This window comes from Podarcis pityusensis (genome assembly GCF_964106645.2).
Source record: "Podarcis pityusensis genome assembly, chromosome: 2".
Taxonomy (NCBI): domain Eukaryota; kingdom Metazoa; phylum Chordata; class Lepidosauria; order Squamata; family Lacertidae; genus Podarcis; species Podarcis pityusensis.
Genome location: NC_138029.1, coordinates 109,353,152 through 109,376,497, shown reverse-complemented (window position 1 = coordinate 109,376,497; position 23,346 = coordinate 109,353,152). Strand labels below are relative to the sequence as shown.

Sequence of the window (23,346 nt, the reverse complement as noted above, 5' to 3'; positions counted from 1 at the left end):
TCCTCTTCTAGCTGTTCCTCACCCAGTATTTCCCAGCTTTTCCCCTCTGGACTGTGCCCCTCTGCAAACCACTGTTCTAAATCAATACTGTCTTCCTGCCCTTGGGAAGGTTCCTGAGAAGGGGATCGGCCCCCACCATTCCTCCTCAGTCCTGCCCCTGACAACCAGCAGTCATTTGCATGTTGCCACAAGGTGGCAACAGCCTCAGCTGAACCTCTGTAACTGGACTTGCAGTTCTCCTGGACTGGTGTTTTGATGGCATCTACACTTCAAAAATATTTTTGCACAGATGAGAAGCACCAATCCCTTGGTAAGCATCCATCTGGAAGCAGCACCATAGTTATAACTGCAATGTGTTGCGTTTAGGGAACTCTGTGGGGTCGTCGCCAACCACCCTGTTCCGTTTGTGCAAGGATTTCCACTTGCGCAACAAAACTCCCCTCCCTTTCATCTCCCCACTAATTTGCTCCAGAGTCCAGAAGGAAGACCCAGAATGGATTTTGTCAGGGAACTGCCATCAGCCCAGACGCGAGAGGTTGAAGGGCAGTTGTGTTATAGGGAACCTCCAAAAGTCTTGCGAAGCAGTTCCTCCTCTGGTGAGGAGGAAAGCCCCACCTCCAGCGGGGAGGAGGTGGTGGGACCAGGGGGTGCTAGGGAGAGCCTCAACACTGACCCTGAGCAAGCTGGAGAGAAGGGAAGCACCCCTTTGCCAGCGCCCACTCTGCGCAGTAGGTTTCGGCGCAGGGAGGGGAGGAGAAGGTTGGGGATCAAGCGACTGTTATGCTGGGGGAGGTACAAGGATGGACCACTCCCAGATTCTGCTAGCGACTGAGCCAGACATGAACTTGTGACGCTCTTCACTGTAAATATTTTGCACTAAGAATAAAGCCTGGAAAAGGCAGGTCGGAGTCTTGCCTGTTTGCTCTCGAGCAACCACATCATCATCTGACAGATTTGGAAAGGCAAATGGGGAAGTGTGGGTTAACACTTGCTTTGACACAGCATCATCTGACCTCCCGGCAAACAAATCAGGATGAATGCTCACTAAATAGCCAACATGGTCTAATCTCCCTGCAAATAAAGCAGGATGAAGGCTCAACAAAACAAGCCATTTGTAAGTGCCTTGACTTTCATCTGCCAGGTTTCTCCCCCCTCCCTGCTCCTCCAGTTTGAGGAGGTGCATTTAAATATCTCCAGCATCTCCTTAGGAAACACATACAAAGGCCGCAGTCTCAGGACCCCAGACATATCATAAGCTGCCAAAAGCCCAAGGGTGTAAAATGATTTTAAGTATGGCGCCTAAAAGACTGTAGGCTACTCAGGAGGTGGTGGCCTCTCCTTCCTTGGAGGTTTCAAAGTGGAGGTTTGATGGCCACCTGTCATGGATGTTTTGGTTGAGATTCCTGCGTTCCAGAGGGTTAGACTAGGACGACCCTCAGAGTTCCTTCCAACTGCATAATTCGATGATTCTGTGGCATGTGGGCCCTGCATGAACGTGGCCTTCAACAAGTGGGGGGGGGGGACTAGAGATTGCCCATTCCTGCCCTCCTTTACTTCACTGATCTAAACAGCTCCATGGACTAAAAAGACGGGTATCTGCAGCATCAACAATGGCGATTTAGGCTGCAGAAACAGCACAACAGGAAGGAGTTAACAAACATACCCCCCAATGTCTCTTCTCCTATTAAATTAATATCTGAGATGTTGCCGGTCCAATGACAGGTCTCCAGAGCCATGTCTGTTTAGGCCATCACTGTCTATAGAGAAGGTTGAATGAGCTGGGAGTGAAATGCTGTCCAAGGGATCCTGGTCCCTACTGGAAGCCATCATTGCACCCCACCATTCCTCATTAATTGCCACCATGTGGCACAGTGGGCCTTGTTAGTGTCTCTCTGTTGGAGATGGCAACACCGGAGAGCCCTGTTTCTTCTTAATGCCGCTTGCTATTTATGAGAACGGAGACTGTAAACAAGCATTCAGTTCTTTAGCAAGCGGGAGTCTCTTGATGAGCCCCAAAGGGAGAGCCAAGAAGTAACAAAGTCAGAGAGTGTTGCAGCAAAGTTTCAGGGAATCCATAGGGGAGCTGGCACTTCTACAAGTACCCAGAAAAACTCCAGCACCTTCAAGGACTGCATGGAGCGATGGAGAAAATGTCCCCTGATAACGCAGCTCTTAAGTAGGGGCGGGGAGAACCTCGGGTTCTGGTCTGAATAATAGATACCAATTGTATTTGCTCGATTGATTTCCATTCTGGATATGGGACAAATCTGCAGGCGTCCGAAGTTTCCTGTTTCTCTTTTCGTTGGACGTCCCCAGCTGCAACCACCTAGGATGGCCAGATGCAAAAGAGAGAACTGCGCTCTTGCACCTTTAATAATCTTCTGCGCAACTGCTAAAGGTGCAGGAACCCCTTGTCCTCTTTTGCACCTGGATACCTTAGACTGAGGGGGACCCGGGTGGCGCTGTGGGTTAAACCACAGAGCCTAGGACTTGCCGATCAGAAGGTCGGCAGTTCGAATCCCCGGGACGGGGTGAGCTCCCGTTGCTCGGTCCCTGCTCCTGCCAACCTGGCAGTTCGAAAGCACGTCAAAGTGCAAGTAGATAAATAGGTACCGCTCCGGCGGGAAGGTAAACGGCGTTTCCGTGCACTGCTTAGTTCTCCAGAAGCAGCTTAGTCATGCTGGCCACATGACCCGGAAGCTGTACGCCGGCTCCCTCGGCCAATAAAGCGAGATGAACGCCGCAACCCACAGAGAAACCTACGGTCTGCAAATAATAACATCCTCAAGGTCCCAGGCCTCAGAGAGGTTAGGCTGGCCTCAACTAGAGCCAGGGCCTTCTCGGCTGCGGCTCCAATCTGGTGGAATGCTCTGTCACAAGAGACTAGGGCCCTGCGGGACCTGACATCTTTCCGCAGGGCCTGCAAGACAGAGTTGTTCCGCCAGGCCTTTGGTCAGGGTGCAGCCTGACTCCCTCCTCTGGCAACCTGCACAGAATTTTGCTTAATTGGTTCCCATCAATTTGATTTTAATTAATTTTTATAATGAAAATTGTTTAGATTGTGTGACTATTTGACTGTTTGATTATTTGATTGTTGTTAGCCGCCCTGAGCCCGGCTTCGGCTGGGGAGGGCGGGATATAAATAAAATTTATTATTATTATTATTATTATTATTATTAATGGTCAGGGGTCCCTTTACCTTTACCTTAGACTGGGAGCATGTAGAGGATGGGCAGGAAAGACCAATATTGAATTGTTCCTCTAACCCATGGCCCTCTAGATATTAGAAACCAAGATGCTTCCTTTTATGGGTGACACTGATAGGGTTTTTTTTTTGTTTTTGTAGCTGTTCCAGACATTGTTTTGAAGATGCCCGGAGCATCCTTGTTTGTTTTTACTGCATGCCCCCAGATTATCATTTTCCTCCAGGGCTGAGCACACCCTTTGAGCACACAGAGAGGGAGAGAAGGAAGCAATAGTCCTCTTCAAGGGGAGCTTCATTCTTCAAACAGGAACGAAAGCCATCTGAGAGAGGTAGAGGCAGCTGCAACAGAAGGTAAAACTGGCTCCCTTATCTATCCCAGGAAAAGTAGGGACAGACCTTTAGTCATTGCTGCACTGTTTTAGCTGGTGGTGGGCGGACTCAAAAGTCTAAGTAGGAGAGAGACAAGATCATGTAGATCCTGTTTTTGATAATAAAGAGTAAACTCCAACATGCTCAGGGTGGTTTACTGCTGACACTGTTGGAAGGAGGGAACACAGGAAGAGACATGTAGATATCCAAAGGGTAGAGAGAAAACCATCTCATTGTCCTATTCTGGTCTGCACTGATAATGTTATTTTTAAATGTCCCCTAGGGACAAAAGTGAGATGTGGCCACAGAAATCATTTCAATGTACAGTGGTACCTCGGGTTAAGAACTTAATTCGTTCTGGAGGTCTGTTTTTAACCTGAAACTGTTCTTAACCTGAGGTACCACTTTAGCTAATAGGGCCTCCCGCTGCCGCCTCGCGATTTCTGTTCTCATCCTGAAGCAAAGTTCTTAACCCAAGGTACTATTTCTGGGTTAGCAGAGTCTGTAACCTGTCCCACTGTATCTGTCACTGGGCATAAATGTGTTGATTAGTTAACCCTCCTAGCTCAAAATGGAGAGAGAAACCACTTTCTGCTGCTGCTGCTGCTTCGGCGAACACTAGTAGCCAAGTCAGATTGTCTTCCATAAACACGGTTTTAACAATGACTCCAAAAGTGACTGCGGAGGCCAATTCTGGATCCACACGACCTTCCACAGTGGGGACATTGGTTTCTGGGCAGGAGTTGATCACGGTGTGGATTTGCCAAGCGTGCCTTCCTCTTAGCACGTTTCTCCCTTTCATCCTGAGTTCGAGTGTCTTCAAAGCCCATGACACCTTTGGTAAAGGCTGCTCTCCAATTGGAGCGCTCGCAGGCCAGTGTTTCCCAGTTGTCGGTGTATATACTACATTTTTTTAGATATGCCTTGAGACAGTCTTTAAACCTCTTTTGTTGACCTAAACAGAAGGTGAACCCCAAAACAGTCCAATGGAAACTGAGCATGCTCAGTGTGCATGGAATGCTGGTTGGCTGACAGAGCAGGGCAAAGAGGAAAATTGGGGCGGGGTGAGTGAAATCAATTGATCCCCCAAATGCAAAGCACTCCACACTGCAACATTTTGTTGCAAGCCCCCCCCCCCTTCATATGTCTCTAACTCTTGTTCCGCCTCTCACCTCCAGGTCCCTCTCTTCCACCGGCAAAAATGCTCATCAGAATCAACACCGCCCAGTTTCTCACTGTCTTGGCGCTGCTGCTCCTGCTCTTGTTCTCATCCTGGAGAAGGCTCAAGCCCCAGGAAGGAGTCTCGGCTCCCACCCAGACCCATGTGCTGATCCTTTCCAGCTGGCGCTCCGGCTCGACCTTCGCAGGGCAGCTCTTCAGCCAGAACCCCTCGGTCTTCTACATGATGGAGCCAGCCAAGCACGTGTGGCATCGCCTGCCCTGGGGCAGCCCCGAACTCCTCCAGGGGCCCCTGAGGGACTTGCTGCGCTCCGTCTTCCTCTGCGACATGGGGGCCCTCCTTGCCTACATCGAGGAGCCCAGCATGGTCTACCAGCTCTTCATGTGGCCCATGAGCAGGGCGCTCTGCTCCCCTCCGGCCTGCGAGGCCTTCCGACGCTCTGACATCATCGGGGTGAAGGAGTGCGAGTCCCGGTGTGGCCAAACGCCCTTTGAGAAGATTTCTGAGGCCTGTGCCACCTACAGCCACGTGGTGGTGAAAGCCGTCCGCTTCTTCCAGATGGAAGCGCTTTACCCGCTCCTGACAGATCCCTCCCTCCGTCTCCGGGTGATCCACTTGGTCAGGGACCCTCGCGCCGTGTACGCATCCCGCCAGGCCGTGTCTCTTCACCCCGATGACCTGGTCATCGGCAACGCCGTCAACGGCACTCCCAGCACCCTCGGAGTCATGCACAGGGTCTGCCGCGCCCAGGCCGAAATGTACCTCACGGCCTTGCACCGCATGCCTCCGGCCTTGAGGGGGCGATACCTCCTGACACGGTATGAAGACCTGGTGAGGGACCCTCTGGAGCACCTGGCCAAGTGGTACCAGTTCACTGGCCTGACTTCCTCCCATAGGCTCGAGTCCTGGGTCTATAACATAACTCACTGGTCCACCGCCGACAGTGACCAGAAGCCTGTCATCTCCAGTGTGGACCCCTTGGAGATACAGAAAAATGCCAAGGTGGCTTCCCAAGCTTGGAGGAAGCACCTCAGCTTCCAGGAGGTGCAAGACGTTCAAAGCATCTGCAAGGAAGCCATGGAAGTCTTTGGCTACAAGCCAGCTGCATCAGAGGAGGAGCAGAGAGATTTGACAAAAGACCTTGTCCTTCCCAGGGGAAAAAATTAAGTCCCATGGAGATGGGCTGTAATGCAAGGGAGAAGAGAAAGGGTGAAATGGAACATAGCCACAGCCTCACCTTACACTGGGGGAGGGGGGGATCTCTGGAGATATTTGCCCAAAGAATGCCCACTATATTCTACAATGTTAACATGCTGCAATCTGTCCTCCAATTTCCTCTGAAGTTTTATTCCTCTGTGAAAGAGCTTCTAACTGATTCTCACGGCACATGCAAATTCCATTCGCATTTTGGTGGGTGCGGGATTTTCAGGGTACCTTGTTGTTGGGAGGTGGGTGGTTGAGGGTGGTGGGTGTTTCCCCCCCCCCCCCCGTTTCTCCAGCACTTGCAGCCCCCCTGGCTGCCTGCACTTCCTAATCTAAAAAAGCCCCTCCACCCTAGCCTTTCAACTAAAACACAAACACCTGGGAAGGCTGCCGAACACAGAACGCTGATGAGATGATTTGCAGAATAGGAGAAAGAACATTGGCAAACACCCCTTGGTCATCTCAAAAGGAAGGTAAGCACAGGGTGAGGAAGTGAGAACCTGTCTCCCGCCCATAAAGACTTCACCAAATTCTTCTCTCTCTTCTAATCATTTTCAGACACAAGTTCTCATCTCATTAATTGATGGAGAATGGTTGAAAATACAGATTTTTTTCCTTCACACTAATTCTGCCATCACAAAAGCAAGCCAAGATCTCTGTGACAATCTAAAGACCAGCCTAACATATTTATTGTGGCAAGAGCTTCTGTAGGAATTATTATTAGTATTGGTATTAGTATTAGAATTATTTGTTTCTACCCGGCCCATTTGGCTGGGTTTCCCCAACCATTCTGGGTGGCTTTCAACAGAACAATAAAAACAGAATAAAACTTCAAACATTAAAAGCTTCCCTGAACACAGCTGCCTTCAGATGTCTTCTAAACGTCTGATAGTTGTGTATCTCTTTCACATCTGATGGGAGGGCGTTCCACAGGGCGGGCGCCACTACCAAAAAGGCCCTCTGCCTGGTTCCCTGTAACTTGGCTTCTCGCAGCGAGGGAACCGCCAGAAGGCCCTCGGCGCTGGACCTCAGTGTCCGGGCAGAACAATGGGGGTGGAGACGCTCCTTCAGGTATACTTGGCCGAGGCCGTTTAGGGCTTTAAAGGTCAGCACCAACACTTTGAATTGTGCTCGGAAACGTACTAGGAGCCAATGTAGGTCTTTCAAGACCGGTGTTATGTGGTCTCGGTGGCCGCTCCCAGTCACCAGTCTAGCTGCCACATTCTGGATTATTTGTAGTTTCCGGGTCACCTTCAAAGGTAGCCCCACATGGAGCGTGTTTCAGTAGTCCAAGCGGAAGAAAAAACACCTCCTTCATTGGATGCAGACCTATGGAGCGTATGGAAAGGAGAGGCTCCTGGGAAAGCTGCTCCCTCCTTCCTTCAGGTACTTTCCTTGTTCACCAGAAGAACCCTTAAACCCATGCTGCTTTAGGAAGCCTGCCAGGGAAAGCTTAGTCACGGGTAGTTTGGCTTCTCTCTCTTGACACTGAATGGGTTCCAAAACTGAAGCAGGCACTCCGAAACAGCAGAGACTCCCTTATATGTACACACAACTGAAGAACCACATTTGGGTGCTTTCCAGAAGAACATCCCCTGCAGCCTCCATGTTCATGCTCTACGTTGTCGTAGGCTACTTTAATCTGGAGAAATCAAGTGGCTGAAGCTTTTCCTGGCATGAGAACAAGGGGTGGGGTGGGGGAAGCATGGCCTGTTCAATTCCTGTGCTTCAGGATCCTGTTAAAGCAGGAATGGGGAACCTTAGATTTGGCCCCCTCTGGTTCTCCGTCTGGCCCTTGGGACTCTCCCCAGGGCACGCCCTCCTGAGCCACACCCTTCTCCCGCTTCCTTTAAAGCCCTATACGACCTTGGACCCTTGCACCTACGGGACCGCCTCTCCTGGTACGCCCCGCGGAGGACCTTACGGTCTACAAATAATAACACCTTGGAGATCCTGGGCCTCAGAGACATTAGGCTGGCCTCGACCAGGGCCAGGACCTTATCGGCCTTGGCCCCGGCCTGGTGGGACGCTCTGCAACAAGAGATCAGGGCCCTGAAGGATTTGACATCTTTCCGCAGGGCCTGCAAGACGGAGTTGTTCTGCCAGGCCTTTGGTCAGGGCTCAACCTAACTCCCCTTTTCTTTTTGTATAAGAACTAATATGAAAGAGGCCTCTCAGCATTCTCACAGGCCCATATAAGATCAGCGTAAACAGTTGGGCCGATGAGTACTTACTGTTCCCAACCCTAACCCTGCGGAAAGCCATCTAATTAGACTTTAATTTGATTTTGACCTGTTTTTAGGAGGTAGTTTAATTACTGTTTGATTTTATACTAATGTTATATATTTGATGTTAGCCGCCCTGAGCCCGACTTTGGCTGCGGAGGGCAGGATATAAATAAAAGTTTGTTATTAATTATTATTATTATTACTACTATTATTATTATTAGCTTTTGCCTGGTTGGAATGAGTCCTTGAACCCTGCTCATGCATCCTGCTTGCCTGATGGAAAACAGAGAGGGGTGTTTGACCGTGAAGGAAGTCGCCTACTGTACAAAGGACAAAAATAACATCCATCGCACCCCCCACTTTTACATCTGGCCACCTGCCCAGAAGCTGGTATGTGCCCCCCCCCCGAAGGTTCCTCCAAAGGGATTGCAGATATTTATAGAATTACAGAGTCGGAAGAGGCCCCGGGGTCATCTAGTCCAGCCCCCTCCAACGTTGCTGGCCTCCATCTGCCATCTGCCCCAGCCAGCATGACCAATGGTCAGAGATGATGGGAGTTGCCCAGCAACATCTGAAGAGCTCCAGGGCCCTCTCACCCCTCTGCTATAAAGGTGCAGGGGGGGTCCCTCCCTTCCTTCATACCGCAATCATCCAACCACGAGCCTCTGCTTTAAAAGAACATAAAGACTTGCCCTGTTGGGTCCAACCAAGACCCATCTGGCCAGCCGGAAGGTTCTGGGCATCCCCAAAGAGTGATGCTCTTTGTTCCTAGCATGCAGGTTAGAGCTGGGGCCAGCCAGATGTTGTTACACTACAACTCCTGTCACCCATGACAATGGGCTATGCTGGCTGGGGCTGATGGGAGTCGGAGCCCAAAAACATCTCAAAGGCCACAGACTGACCATCCCTAATGAAGAAGCTGAGTCGTCGCTGGACTTGGAGGTGCCATTTGCGTGGCGAGTTCCCGTCCCCCCCAGTGGAAATAAAGACACATGACACAATTATTAAGGTTAATGGGCTAAATAAGGCCACAACTTTATTGGTTACAGGTGATGAGCTGTATTGGCTTAGGCATTGGTCCTAACCGACTATATCCGGCTTCAGCTCGTCCGCTTGAAGTCCGGGAAGGGTTAACCACCAGTAGGGGGAGTCCTGCTGATGCACATCAACTAGGAACTCCCCCAGGGTCACCGCTCGGGGGCGTGCCTTAGGCCTTCACCTCCATAGGCTTTGGGCAGGGCCACGCCCCCCAGAATCCTTTATCGGACTACCCTTCAATATGTGGGGCAGGTGATGGCACTTCCTCCCCTCTTCCATCTACAAAACAATACCAATACCAATGCCTAACCACCAATACCAAGAAAGTTGTGACGATTTCCTACGAGGTAGGCAAAAACCAAGTGGCTGGTGCCAATTTGCCAAGTGGAAAAATTCCTACCAGGTCCCTCAACGGCGACCAACCAAGGTCTAAAGCGAGGTCAAGGAACAAAAACCTTAAAGGGAGGGAGGGTGGGAAACAGGAACAGCTGATAGGCGGGGAAAGAGGGAGATCCCTGGCCATGCCTGCATTAAATAGGGCAGCCCACGCCCCCAGAGCCAGCCGATTGGCTGGCCAGGGGGTGACGTGACCGGGGATCCCTCCAATCAGGTGGGGGCTGGGCTCCAGCCACCGCACGCATGGTGGGGCCGTGACGCCCGCAATCCCACCTCCTCTGCAGGGCAGAAGTGGCTTTAGCTACAAGGGCTAATCACTGTTGGCAGACACTGTTGGCTATCGGAAGTCCAGCCACATCACTCACATTTCAAGCACATGGCTTCCCCACACAAGAATCCTAGGAACCATCGTTTACCCCTCTCAGGAACTGCAATTCCCAACAGCCTTGACAAACTACAGTTCCCATAATTCTTTGGGAGAAGCCAGGCCCTTCAAACATGCTTTAAATGTACGGTGGCGATGTGACCATTACACATAAGAAACGCCATCTTTTTGTGCCAGTTGGCTGCCTAGGATTTTGAAGGAGCGAAGGAAGGAAGGAAGGAAGGAAGGAAGGAAGGAAGGAAGGAAGGAAGGCATTCTCTCTCCTGCACCTCTCCTCTGCCCAACAACCACAAATAGATTTATAAGCCCATCACTCCCCATCAACCCCTCCTTTGTTGCCTTTTCTCTAAACTAAAAAGCCCCACAGACAAAAGCTGTTCCCGCCCATTGATCCAAAGGAAGTTTGTCAAACGGCTTTAAAAACAATATCCCCAGAACTGTAAAATGCACAGTTAATCCACGTACATAGTTAAAGAAGAATAATAGCTGAGATTAAGCTTTTGGCTTCATGGGCCACTGCAAACTCTGGTATCGCTCTACGGGTTCACTGGGAAGAAGCCAGCCTGACTTTTCCATTGCAAAAGCTTCTGCTAGCAATCATCCGTCCGATTAAAAACACCTGTCTTGTTAGAGGCTCTCTCCCATATCCGAGTAGAGAAACCTGTGCCAATTTTTGTTTGAGAGAGGGCAAATGTACTGTGGCTGCATCCCTTGTGGGGCTCTGTGAAACCACACGAAAGGTCCCACTGGTCAAGCAACAGCCTAACTTCCCACAACGACTAACTAGATGCCTCTAGGAAGGCAACAACTCCCTTCCCCAACCCCTGCCGCTGCCACTAACCTGCCTGCCCGCCCGCCCAGCTAGACATATGCCCGTTTGTTGGCTGATGTCCATTGAAACTGGTAGGATGGTGGGCAGGGAGCCCAACAGTAGGTGGCGCCAGAGCCAATGACTACTAGATGGCAACTTTAAGTTTGCCATTGCGAAGAAGGACTATTGCTACAAACAGGGGTGCGGGTGGCGCTGCAGTCTAAATCACTGAGCCCCTTGGGCATGCCGATCAGAAGGTCGGAGGTTTGAATCCCCATGACAGGGTGAGCTCCCGTTGCTCAGTGCCACCTCCTGCCAACCTAGCAGTTCAAAAGCACACCAATGCAAGTAGATAAATAGGTATCACTGTGGCGGGAAGGTAAATGGCGTTTTCCATGAGCTCTGGGTTCCGTCATGTTGTTCCATTGCACCAGAAGAGGTTTAGTCCTCCTGGCCACATGACCCGGAAAGCTGCCTGTGGACAAACGCCGGCTCCCTTGGCCTGAAAGAGAGATGAGTGCCGCAACCCCATAGTCGCCTTTGACTGGACTTAACCGTCCAGGGGTCCTTTGCCTTTTTAAATTTTATTTTACAAACAGAATATTGTAAGTTCAGCTGCATATTTCCCTGCATCAGGCCCCTTCTCAACACATTACAGCAGGCATCTACTAACTTGGCCCTCCAGCTGTTATGAGACTACAATTCCCATCATCCCTGTTAGCTAGGGATGATGGGAGTTGTAGTCCCAAAACAGTTGGAGGGCCGAGTTTGGGGATGCCTGCATTGCAGGCATACCTCATTTTAATGAGCAGCCTCCATAGCTCAGTTGGTAGAGCATGAGACTTTTAATCTCAGGGTTGCAGGTTTAAGCCCCATGGGGGAAAGAAGATTCCTCCATTGCAAGGGGTTGGACCTCATGGTCCCTTCCAGCTCTATGCTGGAAGCGCTTTATTGCGCTTCGCGGATATTGCTTTTAAAACACACACACAAAATGAAGGACTGGAGTCAACATCGAGCCAAGACCCTCCATCAGCAAAAAGATCCTGACTTGCTGAAGGCTCAGATGATGGTTACCATTTTTAGCAATAAAGTATTTTTTAATTAAAGTATATACAGTGGTACCTCGGGTTACATACGCTTCAGGTTACATACGCTTCAGGTCACAGACTTCGCTAAGCCAGAAATAGTGCTTCAGGTTAAGAGCTTTGCTTCAGGATGAGAACAGAAATCGTGCTCCGGCGGCGCGGCAGCAGCAGGAGGCCCCATTAGCTAAAGTGGTGCTTCAGGTTAAGAACAATTTCAGGTTAAGTACGGACCTCTGGAACGAATTAAGTACTTAACCCGAGGTACCACTGTACATTGCTTTTTTAAAAAAACATAATGCTATTGCACACTTAAGAGACGACAGTATAGTGTAAACGCAACTTTTATATGCACTGGTGGGGGGAATTATGCGACTTGCTTTATTGCAATATTCGCTTTACTGCGGTGGTCAGGAACGGAATCCCGCAATATCTCGGAGGCAGGCCTGCATTTACAAATATGACCAATGGACAGCAGGAACAATCCCTGTGCAACAAACATGCTACGGGCATAGCCAAAGGGGGAGTGGGGCAGCTGTCCCCCCCAATCAAATAAATCAATAAAAATACTTAACTAACTGGGGTTCTGCTCCCCTCAACATAAAGCCTGCCCCCCAACATAAATCCTGGCTACGTCCATGAAACATGCCAAGCCCTAATTTGGTTTCGCCCTGCTTCTCTTCTTATTCCTGAGCTGTCCCGCTTTTCTAGTTATGGCCACATCTCACTTTTGTCCCTGGGGGACATTTAAAAATTAGTTAAGGGGGGGCGGGCGGTTCTAAGAAACAAAGTGAGAACCAAAACAAGGCCATCCTTTGAAATTCACAGTTACCTGAATTCTGTGACGCACTTCTCCAACTAACCAATGCTCACAAAAAGGCAGATTATATGGGGAAAGCATGCATAAAAAATGAATATTTTTGTAAAAAACAACAACAACCATACAAAATGTGTTATATTGGGGAAACTGCTTGCCAAAAAATAAATAAATCGCAAATTTACTGCAGAGATGTGGAGAACTGAATTTAAGATTCGAAAAATGAGAAACTGGGAGGAACAAAATAGACAGATCCTTCCATCTATAGTGGTCCCATTTTGAGTGTTTGTGCTGGAATGAGCTTGAAATAATTTGATATTCCTTGCCTCCTGCTCTTTATTGCTGCATTTCCTATTTTAATATTGTACATGCTTTCCAGTGATTTTATCAAATATCATAAGCCACCTTGGGGAAATGTCGCATTTTGAAAAGGAAGCTAACAATAAATAAATACATAAGCATGTTGATGTGAGATTACTGTTAATCTGATGCCATGCAGTGTTAAGAGTTGTATCTTTTGATTGTACTTGTCAGAGACTGACAGTGCAATCCTATGCATTTAACTGTGTTCTAGGGTCCCAGGTCTACATGATGGTGGTGACTCTAGCACAGGGGTCAGCAAAATTATTCAGCAGGGGGCTGGTACACTGTCCCTCAGACCTTGTGGGGGGCCAGATTATATGGCGGGGGGGGTGAACGAATTCCTATGCCCCACAAATAACCCAGAGATGCATTTTAAATAAAAGCACACATTCTACTCATGCAAAAACATCAGGCAGGCCCCACAAATAACCCAGAGGTGCATTTTAAATAAAAGCACACATTCTACTTATGTAAAAACACGCTGATTCCTGGACTGTCTGTGGGCTGGATTTAGAAGGCGATTGGGTTGAATCCGGCCCCCGGGCCTTAGTTTGCCTACCCATGCTCTAGGGCTTGTGGGAGTGGTTTGATACAGGGAAACCAAAGAAGGATGTCAAAAGCACCAGAATGGCCATTTTTGGAACTTTATTAAAGAAGGTGTCAATGTGCAACACACTGTACAGAGCCTTGCTACCTTTGCAGATGCAGGTCAAACACCACAGCCAATCTGGGCAGCTTCCAACATATATAAAAAACATGATAAAACGTTAATTTTAAAAAAACAAACAACTTTCCTATAAAGGGCTGCCTTCAGATGACTCTGGGTCAGAGAAATCCATACCCTCCAATGTTTCTCTGATGAAAACAGGGACATCCTACCATACCCTCCAATATTTCTCCAATGAAAATAGGGATGTCCTAAGGAAAAGTGGGACATTCTGGGATCAAATCAGAAACTTGGGGTGGCTTCTATAAATCCAGGACTGTCCCTGCCTGGAAAATAAATAAAAAATTAATTTTGTTATTTATTTCGACCACGTCAGACCAACACATCTACCTACCTGAACCTGGAAAATAGGGATACTTGGAGGGTCTGCAGTTTGAGAGAAATTGTGGTCCTCTCTGAGACAGGCTGTCTCTCGAGTTCCTTATGGATAGGCAGGGAGGAGAGAGAAGGGACACAGATGCCAGGGACAGTGGGAGCCAGTGCCATCGGTACAATTTGGAGGTTCGTGATGCGTGCAAGTAAATGTTTAGTATGCATAGGCATATACACCATGCGGCCACAACTGGATATAAAAACACAGAGTTCTTCTAGGGACAATTGGTGTTCTATGTAAGGAAGCTCTGGTTTTCAAATGATTATTCTGAACCGCCAGGGGGCGCAAGAGGCACACGGACGGAGACGCTACTGGAGCGAAAAACCAGCCTTGAAACCAAGTAGGAAGCTGGAGGGGGCGGTTCCCAAATGTGGGCGTGTCTGGTGCGGGCTGCTGGGCGGCGGATTGGAGGAAAGCAAAAGGGGAGGGGCGACGAGTCTTACCTACGTCGTTTTACGTCCCTTCAAGCGCGCGCGCGCATGAATATACATATTTCTGAGGCGAGAGCGACGTCACCCGCCGCGCTTCCCCCGTCCTCCTTACGGAAGAGGTGACGCTTTTGACGCGAGGGGGTCAAGGGCGAGAGGGGCGTGGCCGGCGCCGGATCGAACGGCCTTGCGAGTCGTGTGTTGGTTGGAGGGTGTGGCCTCCGGCGAGGAAGGGCTAGCCTTAAGAAACCGCCCTCCAGTCTCCGCCCTCGCATGAGGGAAGGGAGGCGTGGCCTCAATCCGAAAGCGGGTGGGGTGAGGGGGGGCGGGACGGCTGGTTGCCATGGGTTCGCTTCCGGCGCTGTCTGGCGGAAGTGGCTGGAATTCTGCTGCTGGCTGCCGTTTGCTGCCGTTGCCCTCGGTCAGTGCGCGGGGAGGCGGGGGGCGCCCCTCTCGCCGGAGGAGTTGGGGGGCAGCGGGCCCCCCCCAGAGTGAGGCGGGCGGGGGAGAGAGGTGGGCTGAGAGGGGTATGGAGGGGGAAGGGACGGAGGGGAGGGGGAACCGAAGGACACGAGGGAGGGAGCAGGGCAGCCCTTCTCCGCCCCGCGCCCTATTTAGCCGCGTATTTAGTGGCGCCTGTGCTTAGGGAGCGAGCCTAAGGCAAGCGAAGGGGCTGCTCGCAGTCGGCCGGGAGGTGGGCGCAGAGAAGGAGCCGCGAAAGGCCCTGTCGCTTGACTTTTTAAAGGGGAGACCTCTTCCCTATAGGACCTCCCTTCCCCTGGTCAGTAAGAGCGCAGATAAGCAGCAATGTCCTTACAATATATAGTAGCCCAGGATCGTTTTCTCTCACAGGTAGTAGCTGCCCCAAATCTTAAAAGCTGCACTGGTGTTTGTGTGTGCATATATATATATATATATATATATACAGACACAGTGGTACCTCGGGTTACATACGCTTCAGGTTACATACGCTTCAGGTTACAGACTCCGCTAACCCAGAAATAATACCTCGGGTTAAGAACTTTGCTTCAGGATGAGAACAGAAATTGCGCAGTGGCAGCGGGAGGCCCTATTAGCTAAAGTGGTGCTTCAGGTTAAGAACAGTTTCAGGTTAAGAACGGACCTCCGGAATGAATTAAGTACTTAACCCGAGATACCACTGTGTGTGTGTGTGTGTGTGTGTGTGTATATATATATACACACACAAGATATATGTGTGTGTGTGTGTGTTTATTTTGACCTGGGATCTGTTGTGATGAAGGGTGGGCTAGAAATGTGCCTAATAAAGAAAAACATTATGGCCCTGTTTATAATAATATATTATTAATAAGAGTTTATTTATAAGCCACCCATCTGACTGGGCTCCCCCAGCCACTCTGGGCAGCTTCCAACAAATCAAAACACTAATTATTTATGTGACCCCTGCAATTTATGTGAGGGAAGGTGTGTGACAAGCGGTCCCATCTGTCCTTCAGCGTCAGGCAAGAGGTTGCATTTTAGAGAAATGATTAGATGACTGCCCTCCCGGGTGGTGTTTGCATGAAGCAACAGAGTTATTCACCGGAAAGTTCTGGTCTCAGTCTGTGTCTATTATGTTTTTATAAGTGTTGGAAGCCACCCAGAGTGGCTGGGACAACCCAGTCAGATGGACAGGGTACAAATAAATAATTGTTAGTGGTAGTGATCAAGGCTTATGTAGGAATGAGTTGCTTGAAAGGCAGAAGGTTTTTAATCCAGTTTTATATGCTACACAGGGGCATGGTGACTGAGGCCAGAACAATTGGCGACGCAGTGTTGTGCCTCCGACCAGGGAATCCTACTGACATTGTTTAAATCCAGTAAGAACTTGTGTCTTTTTTGAGATTGTGTCTAAAAAAAATCTACAGTACTAAGAGATGTGGAACCAGGCTTAAGGACAACTGAGGAGAACAGCTAGACACTGAGGACAATGAGAGTGCTTTGCTCCATGGGTTTTCTGTAGCGGAGTTTATGATCATTTGTGAAGACTGAACTTCCCCTCTGTGAAATGGAAGATTCCACACGAGCCTTAAAAAAGACTTGAAGGGGATTATCCTGGCACCAGAAGACCATGCTGCCATTTGTTTTAGTGGTGGCTAAGGCTGCAGGAACATTTCACCCCTACCTTTAAGCATAGTGGGGTCTGTGTAAGAAATTGAAGAAAGAAGACTTTTTCTGGCTTATCTCACTCTACTGTTTCTTCAAGGTGGAGTCTTGGAAGGGGGAGGGGGGTGCCAAGAGACCCCCCTCCCCCAGGAGAGAAGAACATTAGGCTGGCCACCCTATATCTATGGCAATATGACACCTTCCAGGTGAGTAGTTAGGTGCAATTCACTCAAAGCTTACACTTGTTTTGCACTGTAACCATATTCTGTTTAGCTTGCAAGTGTTTGGATGTCATGCACTATGTGTTCAGTTATGAAAGGGCAAGTATGAAGTGAATGAATCAAACCCCATGTTTTTTACCTTTAATCTGTTGAAATCTGAGCTTGATAGGTTATGTGAGTAGGTAGGATTTCATGTACCTCTTGTCCCTAATGTCTGTAGTGACCCATTTCTTTCCTAATAAAGTAGGTAAGTTAAGTAGACTTGTGTGCATCTGTTTGGCTTTCACAATTTATACTTGGTGCAGAACTGCCAATTAGCTAGGCACACATAACCCTTCACAGTAACTGAATCTTGTTGCAACAGGAAGGATGTGAGGGCCTTTTGAATACACCCTGTGGTAGATCTGGGTGCTTTCCTGTGTCGGTTAACTGCAGTCATTCAGAGACAGGGACCAGTTGTGCATGTTAGTGCCTGAGACCTGTGAAAGGACAAAAATAATCATTGCAGGAACAGATGTCCAGAAATGTGGTATGTATTTCTGAAGAAATCTCTTTGGTGGAGAACACATATGCTAAAATATGCTGGGCACATTGATCATACGTTTCTTTGTTTCTCTTTATCATAATATATGGTTGTGTTGGGTGTAATTTGCATTTATTTGATCTAGAGGCTTCATTTAGTTTGCATATGAGATATTTCTAGATTGACTTAATGAAGTGATTGTACTTATTTCTTTAGCCAGATCTGTATTTCAGTTTCAATATATCCTATCATTATTTTTGTAATCACAGTATTATAATGGTTGTAATAATCACAGTATATGGATAGAATGCTTGTCAGAATGCTTCAGATTACAAGGCCTTTGTAAGTTAATATTTCAGTCTTATTGAGCATTGTTCAGGGGTAGGGAACCCCTGAAACGGGGCTGGCTATGCACCCTCTTGATCCCTGTCAATCTTGGCTGGTAAAGTCTGGTGGGAAGTAATGACTGGATGGTCCATTGTGGTTAATGCCTTGCTATTGGAGGTAGTTATGCCCACTGCCTTGAAAGAGGTGGTAGTGTGGCCCCTTTTGAAGAGGCCTTCATGGGTTCAGAGGTTATAGAAAATTGCTACCCAGTCTCTAATAATTCCTTCCTGGGCAAGGTGATTGAGAGGGAGGTGACCAGCTAGCTACAGGTATACCTGGAGGAAGTAGCGTGAGATACCGGTCCCAATCAAGGTGTTAGTAAGAGTATACAGAGCCTTAAAGCTTGGGACTGAGGTACAGTACCTAAATATGTGCCTCCCTCAACACCAACCATCTTGGGCCCTATGAAAGGGCCCTGTTAGCAATACCGCAGTGTTGACTTCCTGGTTGGTGTTGACCTGTGACAGAGCTTGGGTGTTTCCCCGTTTGTGGAATAACCTTCCTGCTGACGTGCAACCTGTCTCCCTCATTATTAACTTTCAGGAAGACCTTAAAAGCATTTCTGTTCACCCTGCCATTGGATGGCTCAAACATACTGTTCCTTAAAACCTTGAAATTGTTAAACGTGAGGGTATGTGATTGTTCTGCAAGTTTCAGGGTTATTCGTAGTACAGTCATACCTCAGGATAAATACGCTTTAGGTTGAGCGCTTTCGGGTTGCGCTCCGCGGCGACCCGGAAGTAACGGAGCGCGTTACTTCCGGGTTTCGCCGCTTGTGCATGCGCAGACTGTCAAAATGACATCACGTGCATGCACGGAAGCGGCAAAACGCGGCACGTGCAGACACGCTGTCGTGTCTTACGTTCTGTTCGGGATGCGAACGGGGCTCCGGAACGGATCCCGTTCGCATCCCGAGGTACCACTGTACTTTTAGATGTTGTGAATGTGTTTTTATTATAAAATTTTGCTACTTGGGTGTTTGCTGCTCTGGAATCATGGGATGGGATAGGAAGAGATAAAATTTAATACATAATAATAAATTGGCCTGGCACTGGTTCCAATTTTGACTGAGACCTCCCCCCCCCCCCCCGCAAACCACATCCACCTGATACTATATGTAATGCCAGCTGTGGAGCAGGTAAAGACGTGGCTGCCAAGGAACTATCAGGAGCCTTGGAAGTGTGTTGAGGTTGTACCTTAAGCTCACTGGGTACGTTACAGAGTTTCCATTTGGGAACTCAGTAACACAGCTGTAGCTATGTGGTATGTGAATCTGTGAGAGATAGTAGCTTGGTGAAGGCAACCTAATGTCAGAAATAAAATCTAGGCCAGAGGCTTCTAGTTCACAGATCAGTCCCATGAACTGCAAACCTGTGTATGTTTATCTAGAACTCAGTCCTAATGCACTCACTTGTACTCCCAGTAAGCGTTTGCAGTATTGCAGCTTTGGCGATAGTGGAATTGAAATACTTTATTGTCACTTGTACAACTTGTATACAGTGAGATTACACGAGCACCCCCCACTCAGCTCTCTTAATTCCCCTCGTTTACTGACGCACACCCACCAAACCCGAAAGTCATTTGCCCTGTTGCTATCTTTTCATTCAGCAGCCTAACAGCCCACAGATAGAAGCTGTTCTTTACCCTGTTGAAGCAGTAGATAGGAAACTGGAAGTTCAATTTAATGGTTTCTGTGTAGGGTACTTGCTGAAACTGACACGTAATTCTAGGGCCCAGGGTTGTCTGTCCTGTATGTTTAGTCTCTGAGTCCTGCCACACATGTTATTGAGTTCATACTAGCATAATTTTGCACTGAGGGGAGGGTGGTTCAACTGGCGTGGATAGGATAGTGCTGAGTGTGGCCACTGCCCTGCCTATGTGATGCCACTGTCTCTTGCCAAGTCTGACTTGATCAGTTGCACCCTGATCAAGTTGTGATATCATGGGCTGCTGTGGTGGTGCATAATCACAACGCATGATATCACACTGGAGCAAAAGCCCAAATTGCTTCCTTACATAGCAAATCACATGCCAGGCTATTAATCTGACATGGGCAAAGCAGGGGCTGGCATGGGGTATTTTTTGTAAAGTTCTGTTTATAGTGTCTATTTGCTCACTACTCAGTATACTAAATATTGCTTTCTGAGCACTATTTTTGGCACTTGACCCTCTTGCTTTGACGAGTCCCACAAGCCTCTGCTCTCCTTTTTTAAAAAACCTGTTTGATTACTTTGATCCTTGCTTTAAAAATTCAAACTTGTGAAAGCCCTGATCACCTAGTGGGCTTATTAAATCAATATGCACATTTCCATATATCTGAATACAGCAAGTCCACACATGATTGTAATTTACTCCCAAGAGTTGTATATGGGCTTCCACAATACAGATGGTGCTTAGCTCTGATACCATGCTAAATTGGAGGGGAGGAGATATTAGGATGTCCCAGATGAAAGATGAAACAAATATGCAGAAAGTGCAGAAGGGGAGGGTGCACATGGAAATGCTTCTGTTTCACTAATCCCATAGAGCAGCAAGGATATGGAGCAAAATGGTTGTACTGCCTGCTACCTCGTACCTGCACAACAGGCAGAGTCATTAGGGCTTATGGGAGAAATTCAACCTTGCTCTAAAGTGATTGTTCTTTCATGGACTTGCCAGATGATATGATTCCCCCCTCTCCCCCCTCTGTGCACTGTTCCAGAGTTTGTATCTCCCCCCCCCCCGAGCCCCTCCCCCCCCCCCCGGGGAGGAGAAAACTGATGTCTCCCCTCCTCTGACAAGACTTCTGACAGGGCTTCCTCTGATGACTCATTAGTTGAATCCCACCGTAAGTCTCCAATAAGCAGCCCCCATGCTTTTAACACTGCAAGATTGGCCTTAAATGGGGTCAAGTTGAATCCACCACAGTGTTTTACACTGTATATTCAGTATTCTATGCAGCATGTCCTAATTTAAAGTTAAATGTTGGCTCGTAAGGTCAGTGATACTAAAGTAATTTAATAATGGTTGGCTAGGCTTGTATTATGGGCAAGATGTTTCAGCTACTCCCTGTTTAGTTCCAACATCACGTACAGTATTCCCTGTGAATACTGAATTCCACCCATCTCTGGTTTTCTGAGATCATGACTGTACAAGTACTTTGAGGCCCTAATTAACTCAGTCTCTTCGAAATATGTTCAGCCTCTTATGACTTTGTGCAAATTAATGGGGGAAGAGAGAGACTGAGATCCAGGTGACCACGGAAGCTAAATTGAAGATGTTACTGTGATGGTGGATGGCTTTGGGTAGCAGCTCCAGGGTCTTTTCTGGGGGATCCATGTTATCCCCTTACTTGGAATGAACCCAAGCAAAGCCTTGAACTTACACCTGTTCTTCACTTCCATGTGGTGAAGAGGAAGACTTTGCTTGCATTTACTTTTGATTTCACAGAATCCTGCTGCCTTGTTGCATGCAATGTAATAATCTATGGTTTGAAGTTGGCTTGTTTATTTGACCAGAGTTTGTTTTAAATTCCAATCTTTGATTGGTATAAAACAACAGACCTCTGTCAAAGTAAACACTAATGAATTTCTTTTCACAACTGTTATAGGGGGAAAGAGGGAACATGTGAGATTTCATTCATTCTGACCTGTGCACGTATCACTGAACAATGGTTTAGTGTAACACACAAACGAGGTAGCTGTCTGTTTGGCTACTCAACATGCACAGCATAATAGTTTATCCTGTCCGACCAGAGCGCTGTTTCAACTGAAATGTGTCGTGTGGTTTCTATCTTCTCTTCTGCAGCACCTGAGAGTTGTGTTGTTATTACCTTGATTGTGGGCGATCCCAAATTTAATTAGCGTGCCACTCTAGATCAAGATAAACTCTACTCAAGTATAGCCAGGACACTTCAACAAGCAATGCTTTGGCTGCATCTCTTACTCCCTCGCTTAGAAGTAGTTGTGTGTGTTTACTGTGTAATTTTGGTTCCTGGGAACATAAAAGCCAGTGGAGAAATAGTCTTAGCTAGCCAGGTCAGTGGGAAGGGACATCCTGGATGAAATGTGAGACAAACTGGGGTGGATGTGAAGCTTGCCTCCCCTGTAGAAACCATTTGGGCTTCATGAGGGTGGCCTCTCTCACAGCTGGAGAACTCTTAACATTTCACTTCACCTGTGAGCTGCTCGTCTCCATTCTTAAACCAATGAATTGTTTTCCTGCAAGATTATTGCGTAAATTACATTATTTCTGTTTACAGCTATGCCCAGTATAACACATTTGTAGTAAGTAGACACAGGTACCTGCAAAGAGAGCCAGTGTGGTGTAGTGGTTAAGAGCGGTGGTCTCGTAATCTGGGGAACCGGGTTCGCGTCTCCGCTCCTCCACATGCAGCTGCTGGGTGACCTTGGGCCAGTCACAGTTCTCTGAAGTCTCTCAGCCTCACTCACCTCACAGAGTGTTTGTTGTGGGGGAGGAAGGGAAAGGAGAATGTTAGCCGCTTTGAGACTCCTTAAAGGGAGTGAAAGGCGGGATATCAAATCCAAACTCTTCTTCTTCTTCAATATGTTCTGCGCTAGAATGGGAAGCCTGTAGCTTTCCATATGTTTTTGGGCTCCAACTCCCATCAGCCCCAGGCCAGGAGTTGTAGCCCAATAACACTGGGATTCTCCATCCCTATTCTGTAGTGTCCTCACCTCAGGAAGAAGTCACAATGGGGCCTGGCCTGTAGAATCTAACAAGATTGCAGGTAGAAACATCTCAATCTCTCATTAGACCTACAAGAATTCCTTGGCATTCACTTTCTAACAGGAATCAGCCAGATGTTTCTAACAGGAATCAGCCACTAACAAGTCATGAATGTGATGGCTCTCTCTATGATTTACCCTCCAGCAACTGGTATTCAGATCTGTAGGGCCTCCATCTGTGGTACTTTCATTTCAGCTTTCATGGCTAACAGTGATTGATAGGCCTATCCTCTGTAAATTGGTTTGGGCATTTTAAAAAGCCATTTAAGCTGCTGGCCATCTTACATTCTGTGAGGTGATCTGATTCAGAGTTCAGCTGAGACTGACATGAATGAGTGTTCAGAACTCAGCGATGGCTTCTGTGTTCTGGGGAAGAACTCTTTTCATTAGTGTTAAATATTGAAAGCCATTCAATTAAGTCTCTGTTGCTTGGCAGAACCCAAGAAACATTGCAAAGGGCAGACACGTGTTTTCTGACAGATTGCTCTGATCTGCAGATCTAGAAACCTTGGCTGGCTCTGTTGAGAATTCTGGTTACCATTTGACTGGTAGTAGAAAAGAGTCTGTGTAATACTGATAACATATTTTAAGAGCTTGTTTTTAGGAAGAGTAGCAGAACTGCTAATTGCAGAAATGTCTGCCTTCTAGAAGCCAGAAGATTTCTATTCTACTTACAACAGACATGTCTAAAGTCCGCTTTGGGAGCCTAATCTGGACCACACCGGCCAAGTTAATCTGGCCTTTGTGGCAGTATATGTC

At 48.0% G+C, this 23,346-nt stretch overlaps 1 protein-coding gene and 1 pseudogene across 13 annotated transcripts in view; both read left to right on the top strand.

The window, feature by feature from the left end:
- The first annotated feature begins 4,660 nt into the window (after window positions 1-4,660).
- On the top strand, window positions 4,661-8,329 carry LOC308469931 (carbohydrate sulfotransferase 6 pseudogene; annotated as a pseudogene). The gene has a single exon. The product of its transcript is annotated as a carbohydrate sulfotransferase 6 pseudogene (transcript).
- A 6,608-nt stretch (window positions 8,330-14,937) lies between these two features.
- Window positions 14,938-23,346, top strand: part of MGAT1 (alpha-1,3-mannosyl-glycoprotein 2-beta-N-acetylglucosaminyltransferase) — a 45,594-nt gene continuing 37,185 nt past the window's right edge. For 8 of the 12 annotated variants that reach the window (XR_013982144.1, XR_013982145.1, XR_013982146.1 and 5 more), the window contains exons 1-2: window positions 14,938-15,026; window positions 16,360-16,935. The gene's annotated coding sequence lies outside the window, so the exon portion shown is untranslated. Of the gene's footprint in view, window positions 15,027-15,094; window positions 15,119-16,359; window positions 16,936-17,329; window positions 17,480-23,346 lie in introns of those variants that run through there. The other 4 variants (XM_080992881.1, XM_080992879.1, XM_080992883.1 and 1 more) reach the window with 4 other exon arrangements.